The 8,467-nt window shown below is 34.8% G+C and overlaps 1 non-coding gene across 1 annotated transcript; it reads left to right on the top strand.

Annotated features, from left to right (window-relative positions):
- The first annotated feature begins 7,780 nt into the window (after window positions 1-7,780).
- TRNAC-GCA lies at window positions 7,781-7,852 on the top strand. The gene has a single exon. It is a non-coding gene; the product is annotated as a tRNA-Cys (tRNA).
- Window positions 7,853-8,467: the final 615 nt, after the last annotated feature.

The following is an 8,467-nucleotide window of genomic DNA, read 5'->3' as shown; positions in this document are numbered from 1 at the left end:
CATAGCCTCCTTCTACCCTATTAACGTTTCCTCTACTTAAAAGAATTGTTTTCTGGGGTGCCCTACTATTTTCCCATTGCTGGGTTTTTTCGGAAATTTCATTAAAAAATTCCATCGCCGCATCAACAGTTTGATTTTCAAATCCACCAGTGCATAAAGACTCAACCATGGTCGTTGTGGAATAATCTAAACCCTCATAAAGGATCTGAACTAGCCTAACCTTTTCTAAAACATGATGAGGACACTGGGATAATAAATCATTGAACCTTTCCAAATACCTATGTAAAGATTCTCCCTCTTGTTGTCAAAATGTACATATTTGCGTCCTAATAGACGATGTTTTGTGCCCAGGGAAAAACTTATTGAAAAAGGCAGATGTAAGTTGTTCATATGTCTCAATTGACTCGGAGTCCAAACTATATAGACACGACTTGGCCTTATCTTTCAGGGAAAATGGGAATAACCTAAGTTTCAAAGCATCATCATCTAAGCCTCTAATTCTTAGATTACTACAAATTTCCTCAAAATCCCTAACATGGTAATAAGGGTTTTCATTTTCTTTCCCTAAAAAGATTGGGAGCATCTGTAAGGTCCCAGGTTTCGGTTCATAGGGTGCCTCCGTTTCAGTTCATAGGGTGCCTCCGTTTCAGCTAACTTAATACACGAAGGACGAGTAGTCCTAGTTGGATTCAACAAATCTTTCAAAGTTGTCATTTCTGGCGCTATCGGAGCAACAGGGATTCTATCCTTAGTCAAAGGACGTTCAAAAACAGACTCTTCAAAAGTCGTACTTTTTAGATTAAGGTAATCGAGACGCTTCGAACTACTAGGTTTCTCTTTAAGAAATCTACCTAGTGCGTCTCTTTTACGTTCAGGCATATAATAGAATTTTCTAAATTGGAAGGGTAAGCAAACACAGATCAAAGCCGACTCAACCAAATCAAACCTATTGATTTCTAGCAAACAAAAAGCATGATGGCTCTACTTAGATTGTTTCTAAACCATCTTCTAATCCTTCGAACGGGAATTAGTTACAATTTAAGCAAACCCCTCTAGAATCAATCCGAGTTAACGTAAGTTGAATAGAGGCGAGGGAAGCTCGGTGGAGCTTTGATACCCAAGGCCTCACCGGTATTACAAGGCGGCACAGTCACGCATTCAACTTACAGAAACCGTCAAGAACTTCGAAGTATGCTTAAAAGAGTAACCAATATTTTTCGAATGACTTTCCTGTTAAGCTCGTTACTCTATCGGTCTCGTTCTAGTCAAAATTTTAGGCTTAGGTTCGCGTAGGTTACGTGTTCCTAAAGCGGGCAAGAAGAGAACGGTGATGAAATCCGAACCCTCATCTTGTATGGCCAGGCCTTTCCCTTTACTAGAAAAATAAATGTCTGTATTCAGTCCTCAACATATATGCATACGAAGAAGTCCAGTAACTCGCTGACAGGGATTCGCGAGTGTTTAGAATCTTACCTCCCGTTCCAGACGGGGGATGAATCGGTTGTAGTCGACTCGGGCCACTGACTCCGATGTCTAGTGTACGAACCCAAGGTGCAGAGAAAATATCGTAATTGTCCTCCTTCTCTGCAAACAGTTTATATTTAAAGTACTCTTCCGTAGGGTAATACAAAAAATAATGTCCCAAAGTCCAAAAGTCCAAAAAGTAAAGAAAAATTACAAAAATAATAAATCCTAATACAGATTTTTTTTTCTAAAAGAAAATAAACAAACCCTAAACTAAAATTGTCTTCTTTTTTGTTCTTTTTTCTTTAATCTTTAGCTCCAAGTCTTTATGAAATCACCAAACTCTTTGGCTCAATTTTCTTTATGATCCAGAACCTGTAGACATAAGATAAATACCCAAAAATATAAAAAAGGAAAAAAAAAAATAAAAAATAAAAAATCTAAAACACTAAAACCAAGTCCGCGTCGGCGGCGCCAAAAATTGATGTGATTTGTAGATAGTGGTAAAAGTGGTTCGATTCTCAGACTTGTGAAGGATATTAATTAGAGTTAAATTCTAATATTAAATTAGAAGACTCGCTAAAAATTATAGCAAACTCAATCAAATATGATATCAATATGAAAAGAAAAACTAAAGCTAAGATTCCACTATTTTCCAAGTTCAAAGTGATTAAACCAATACTTATATTTATGCAATTTTCTCGTTTAATTTGATTTTAAAATATTGCAACAAGTAGATTTTCAAAAGTCGTAATTGTAAATACCAAGTATGAAGCATCAAAAGTCTTAAAACTAAGCATACTCCATCAAAAGTCTCTCCCAAATCTTCCAAAATCTCTTCCCCTCTCTTTACAGCAGAGTTGCGGCAATTTCTTGTTTTAGAATTTCTACACGTTTCTGAGCTTTCCTTTTTATTCTAAACTCTTCCTTAGATAGATATAAATCTTTGGGAAGGTTCATAGCACTTTAATCTCTCTAAAATTCCCTAAAACCGGTCACACACATGACTTTCCATATATTTCTGTTGTGATAAAAATCCGTCGATTGAGCCTAGTCTAATCGATTTCAATACCCATATCAGATTCCTAGACCCATAAGGAGTCTATCCTATGAAAATCAGAGGTTTAATCGACCTCAAACTCCTCCAAATCAAGAACCCTAATTTGTTCTTCACTGCAGGATTTGAAACCGTGAAGAAGAAGGGCGTCCCATATCCATAGTAGGGGTGCCTTTAGCAGCTGCCTTAAGGGGTGTCCTGGGGGTGCCCCTTATCCAAACCGGGCGTCTGAATAGCAAGTTTCCTCCAGGTTCTTTCCGACAACTTTTCGAGCCAATTTTTTCCGACAATGTTTATTGGCCAAAAATATCTACAAATAAATAAAACACCATAATAAGTACAAAAATGAGCCCTAACAATATATAGAATCGAGACAAATAGGACACAAAACTGTGTCTATCATGCATAGAAGGTCATCTACTTGTGATAGATAATATGGTAAACATTATCACATATGGATGAAGACACCTCTTTTGATCTTATAGGTTGTTTGTGAGAGTTCTTGTACTCGGTAACGTTGTGCTGAGTCGGTGGATTGATTTAGTCAATCAGGATGTGTAATTCTCAGTTGATTCTATAATGAATAAAGAGGTCATAGCTATAATACCCAACATTTTTAGTCACCGTTTCGGATCGGATTTTACCCAAGTTAACTTAGGCTATTTTTATATTTTTATTATCCTAATTAACTTTAATAATTAAATAAAATTATGAAAAAATAAAATGATAAATAAAATAATTAAGAAAAAGGAATATAATTATAAGTATGACGTATTATTATTATTATTATTATTATTATTTTTATAAATCAATATAATGGATAAGGATTATTACATGAAACTAGTTGGAAGCCTAACAAACTAAGCTCCAACGACATACTACTACACTATTATTACTAATATGAGTTTTATTAATATGGGAATTAGTTTATTTCTTATAAAGGAATTAGAGAGAAGAAGAAAAAAAAAGTTTTATCCAAAAAGCTAGAGAGAAAGAGAAGGACATGAAGATAGGTTTTTAGAGTAGAATTATATGGACAACTTAGAGGAGCCTTTAGCTAATAAAAGATGGAATGTTAAATCCTCTTTCTCTTTGTCTTTCTTTGTGGTACTTGATCTTAATTCTCATATCATTAGGTTTGTGAAATTTATCTGTGTAACATTGAGCATCCGAATGATGACCAACCTTTGAATACTGATATGTAACATGATTGGGTATATATGGTTAAATTTGAAGTTAATCCACCGTAAATTCACCGTTGAATGTTTGTTTTAATTTGGGTGATGGTTTCTGAATTTCTTGACAGTTTCTCTTTGGTCATAGTTTGGGCTATCTTAGGTAACCTAGATGATACTAAAATGACTATATAAAGAAAAAAGGTTGTAGCTTTTTGATTTATCTATCACTATGCTTTGGATTGGGTCAATTTTAGATTTTTATGAATTTATCATGAATTGTTTGCTAATGACTTGTAATCTGCCCAGTTTTTAGAATGTCATAGTAAACTCGACATATTTTGTTCGAACCGTTGGTTTTCTATGAAATTTGGATATGAGTTTTTTTATTGAGTTATATATGTTACCCTAGAATTTTAGAAATATAAAATAAAGTAATCACCATGAGATGTATGATATAAAATGTCTGCAGTTATCTTGTTAGCATAAATGTTTGGAAGAAATTCATGTGGTTAATCCATGGTTGCTTGTGTTATTTTTAAAAATGTTTTGTAAAAGGAAATGAGTTCATGTTTTACCTTTGGACGGAACATGTTTCATGCTAACGGCGAGAATTAAATGGGTAATGATCCCCATGTAGGAACTTGTGTTTCCTGACCATCGATGGTTGTTGCCGGATAACGAAAATGAAACGGGTAATGATCCCCGGATCCTCATAGGAACTTTTGTTCCTGGCCATTGATGGAGGATGTTCGTGCCGATAAACGATAGGTGGGTGTGCGAACCAAGGTTTTCGTATCGTAAACTCATGGTTTGTTCATGACAATATTAATTTGTGAATTGTGTGTTGGAATCTCTATTGAATGATTTGTGGAATTTAAACTTATTAGTTTTATGAACTCAAGCATTGAAATACGAATTGATGTACTTGTAGGAAATATTAATAGTGTTATGAACTCATGTGTGAAATCTAATTGGATGAATTTCTGAAACTAATACTTGTGTGGTAATCTTGTTGGTTCAATATATGTATCATTGATTGCTCGAAATCATGTCGTATAACCATGTTGTATGCTACTTGACTTATTGATCTTGTTATGCATGTTTGAGATTGGGGATGCATTCTACTGAGCTGTCATCTCACCCTAATTGATATCCTTGCAGATTTCATGGAAGTTGGAAGTGGAAGTTAGAAATGTGTAGCTTTGCGATTTCGTTGCGTCCTTGTAATTGCTTGATGTATAATTTGATATCATTGTTTGTTGGAAATATAACTAAAGATGTTTAAGTAGTGAATTATTGTTTTTAAATTCTATTGTGCTTGGTGAAATAACTTAAACAATAAAAATTGATATATGCATAACTCTCCATCCGACCTGTAATGCTTCGAGTGCGTATCTCCATATGGATTTGACCCTGGTACGAAACTCGGGGTGTTACAATATATATTTGGTGGATTATACAATACACACATCGTGTATTTATTGAACCACGTTAAATCTCTGAGTACTTTGCTTCTTGTTGCTTTTGTTTAAGGATTGCATCTGTGTGGTTCTGTTTCTTTTCTTCTTATCATAGATCGTAGTAAGGTTCATGGAGTTAGCTATTTTGTTTCCACAAGATTAATTAGAAAGTAGATATCTTTGAACCCCAAAAATTGGTATCAAAGCTTTAGGATGGATAAAAGATTCTGAAGAGAGAAGTTTTGGGTTAACAAAAGGTTTTGAAGACAAATGATTTGGTTTCATCAAGTATGAGGATTTACAGCTTCCGAAGATGCATAGTTTGGGTACAAAGCAAAATAAAGCGCACTTCTAAAGGAATGAGATTATATCAGGTGATCTGCATTTGATATGGTCAACATGTATAGTATTGATATTTATGGTGTTCTAAATTGGAGATTTGACATAATACTTATTGGAGCGTAAACACTATGCATGGATTCAAGTAAGTTTATTTTTTTTTTATACTTCGTACCATATTCTTCTGAATTATTTGAAAGACCCGCATGAATTAGTTTTCAATTAATGGGTGTTTGTTTGGAAAGACACAAGAAAACAAGAATATCGTAGTTCGGATACAAATATTGGTTTGTATGTTTGTGGAAGTAAATATGGAATATTAGCATGTCAAAGTCTCAATTGTTCCATACCAAGGGAAAAAATAATTTCGTTATTAATTTTCATCTGTTGGATCATGTTGTTGAGTTGTCTTAACCTGAAGTTGAAGAATATGAAGATGAATTCGTACTCGTTCTGCCTTAGTTATTTGTTACAATAAGGATATGAGAATATCTTGTAGTAGGTTTCGTGTTGGAAGTATTGATCGCTGGCAAGGATTTGATATGTTCCAGTTGTGATTAATTTGAAATTTGTCTTAGTATTTGAAGAATGTGGCTACAAATAAGTTGTAGAACAATGATTGTTGGATGAGATGTGATATTGTTTATGGTGGATCTATAGTTTCTTATTATTGTATAAGAAGAAGTTTGTTGATACAGTTTGTAGGGTTTGTTTTCTTATGTTGAGCATGACATTGTATCAGGTAGATTAATCTTCTGGAGTTTCTCTCGTACTGTTTCCCATGGAGAATCTAGATAGTTTGTGATATTTTGATTCTTGTCGATGAAGTTCAGTCGAAGAGTTGTTTGGTTGTACATCTTCTGGAGTCGATCGGAGCTGGTTGAAGTGCAAAAATGTTGGAAGAAAAAAAATTTGGTATACTGTGTTGCGGATATGTTCTTACTTCGGTAAAGACCCGTTGTGAGGAATTGAAACGGTATTGCTTGGACACTTCAAGAGTTTAAAGAATAAAGATACAATACTTCAAAATATGTGTGGTGGTGTGGTTATGGAATCTAGCGCATACTACTTGGAGAAAACAAGATGCATGAATTTAAGAGGGCTACAATTTCAACGTGTTTTTCCGTTAACCTTTATTATCCATTGACTATTTGATTTCCTGATGATCAATGTGACTTTCTGATGGATAAATCTACGTTATATCAATGATAATATTTGGAGGTTTGCGTGTTTGATACAATTATTAAAATTGATTTCAACAGTGACAGAGCGTGTAGAGATGAAGGTAAAGTTTTTTTATTTTGAGAAATTTGTTCACCAACAATATAGTTTCTGTCAAATTATTTTATCTATATAGCATGAGAAGATAAACACAACATCGTCTTAAATTTCTCAGAGCTTGAGGAAGTTACTAAAGGTTTCAGATTATACATGGGTGTGATTGGGTCTCTGTGTTCAGGACGGATTATTCGATTTCACAACGTTGGTGCACGTTTGGAGCAAGACATAGTAAAGGGATATGCACAATACATAATGTGTGACATTGTGTATTGTTACGACCATAATGATATTATATTTTATGCTAGTCACAGTTCTATATGATTCCGAATTGAGTCGTAGTTTGATTGCCATGAAGTCGAAACTACATACTTTCTATGAAATTGATAAAATACTAGATCGACAAGTATGTCAAATCCCATTGAGGTTGTTGAGGCGGTGTAGGAAACGATTGTGTATCATCTTTCAAAGACTCTGTGAAGCTGCACATGTTTGGTATTTTGGTATGTATACAATGGTTGAAGGTATGATGAGCTTTTATGGGTGATTAAAACTCAATTGGAGAAATCTGATCATAAAATCGTGATCTAATCGGTAGATAGGCTCGTAAAGCAAGATTCAAAGAGATGAGCTCGAAATTGACACGCAGTGACAATTATCCATGGATTGGTTTATTTGGTTCGCAGTTAGAGTCATGCTCAATATATTTTGGTACATACAATATGATTAGTTTTTTTGGAAGCTAACATGAAGGTTATTAAAAGACTAACGCAAAGCATCTCGTTTACTCGCTTTGGAGGACATGTTCATGAAAAAGATGAATATTATTATGGCTGTCAATATCATCCCTGGATATCTTTGAAGAGTCGGTCTTGGCATTCGTTACCTTGAGCATGCTTATTATTGTACGAAGAAGAACAAAGAAGGTAAAGAAAAACCCTAAAGAGGCTTAAGGGTGTAGTTGCTTGCTCTAAGTCATCATCTCTGACACAAAAATCTGAATTGGGTCCATAGCTTAGTGGTAGAGCAATTGACTGCAGATCAATAGGTCACCGGTTCAAACCCGGTTGGGCCCTTTTTATTTTGTGTAATTTTTATCTATGTAATTTTTTTTTCTCCAAAGAAATTTACACATTAACCCAAGTCTCCCAACCAGATGATTGTCATTTATCACTGAACTGCAGAATGTACCAACAGCTCGTGTCCCATTCAGAAGGCTAGAGCAGGCTAGAAAGTGGGCATGTGCGTTGTAGAAGAAGCTAAGATACTCGGCCAATCTTTTGTGTCACTGCGTCTGTCACTGTTGTCAGAGAATCAAACCCACCGAACTCAGCTATAGTAAATGGATTGTGTCATAGAGAGTCTAGCTAGAACTCTTTTGCAGTTGTTGTATAGCCGGTATTCATGTTCAATTTCTTCTTTAATTTTGTGCACACTTTAGTGCTTAGATGACATCTCTTCAGCTTCCACTGCGACACTTTTTGAAAGAGTTTGTGTGCAAAAAACTTAATTTCCCTTGAGCATAATGCAGACACTGTGTGTACTCAGTGAGATCTCACCCGTTTCTGAAGTTGATAATTTGTTAACTTTAATTTCTTTTAGTGTCCTAGACCTTGTGTGTGACGGGAAATTTAATATGTACATGGTCCTAGACCTTTTTTTTTTTTCTTTTTTTAATGCTAAGGCATGGG

The sequence above is a fragment of the Papaver somniferum genome, chromosome 8, assembly GCF_003573695.1.
Source record: "Papaver somniferum cultivar HN1 chromosome 8, ASM357369v1, whole genome shotgun sequence".
In the NCBI taxonomy this organism is placed as follows: domain Eukaryota; kingdom Viridiplantae; phylum Streptophyta; class Magnoliopsida; order Ranunculales; family Papaveraceae; genus Papaver; species Papaver somniferum.
The sequence above is the reverse complement of the archived record's forward strand: the minus strand, read 5'-3'. Positions and strand labels throughout refer to the sequence as shown.